Consider the following 567-nt stretch of genomic DNA (forward strand, 5'->3'; position numbering starts at 1 on the left):
AAATGAGCGCCTAGAACGCTTCCTGGCCTAATCGAAACAATCATATGAATAGAGGACGTTTAAAATGCAGCCAAATTCTGCTACAGGCATGAAGTTGTAGCAGTGCTTTTGCCTCCACTTGTGTATCTGTCTCATTGTCTTTCCCTTGATAAAATCTAGTGATTGCAATAGTCTGCAAAAGCTAAGGTAGCCTTCTATGGGAGACAACATGGCAGTGCTTCATTGGCTGCGGAAATCAAACTGATATGCTTTCAACGCCAGACAGACCATGCCTTCGGGGAGCGCGGCTCTAGAAAGCTGCAGCTTCCTTTTTTCTTTCCTTCGAAACAGTGGTTTTCTTTTCAGTGTCACAAACGCCATTGTTAATCTCGGTGACACTCCCATTGTAAAAAATACAGCGAATTTATCTAGCGGCCTATAGGAATGAAGGTGCAAGTAGAATGCTGTGCAGAAAGCAAATGCGCATGACAAAACATAAAAGGTAGGCACAGCTAGGCACCGGTGAGATTCGAACTCACGATCTCCTGTTTACTAGACAGGCGCTTTAACCAACTAAGCCACGGCGCC

The 567-nt window shown here is 45.0% G+C and overlaps 1 non-coding gene across 1 annotated transcript; it reads right to left on the reverse strand.

Moving 5' to 3' along the window:
- Positions 1 to 493: 493 nt before the first annotated feature.
- TRNAT-AGU (transfer RNA threonine (anticodon AGU)) lies at positions 494 to 567 on the reverse strand. The gene has a single exon. It is a non-coding gene; the product is annotated as a tRNA-Thr (tRNA).

Source organism: Dermacentor albipictus, chromosome 5 (assembly GCF_038994185.2).
Source record: "Dermacentor albipictus isolate Rhodes 1998 colony chromosome 5, USDA_Dalb.pri_finalv2, whole genome shotgun sequence".
Taxonomy (NCBI): Eukaryota; Metazoa; Arthropoda; class Arachnida; order Ixodida; family Ixodidae; genus Dermacentor; species Dermacentor albipictus.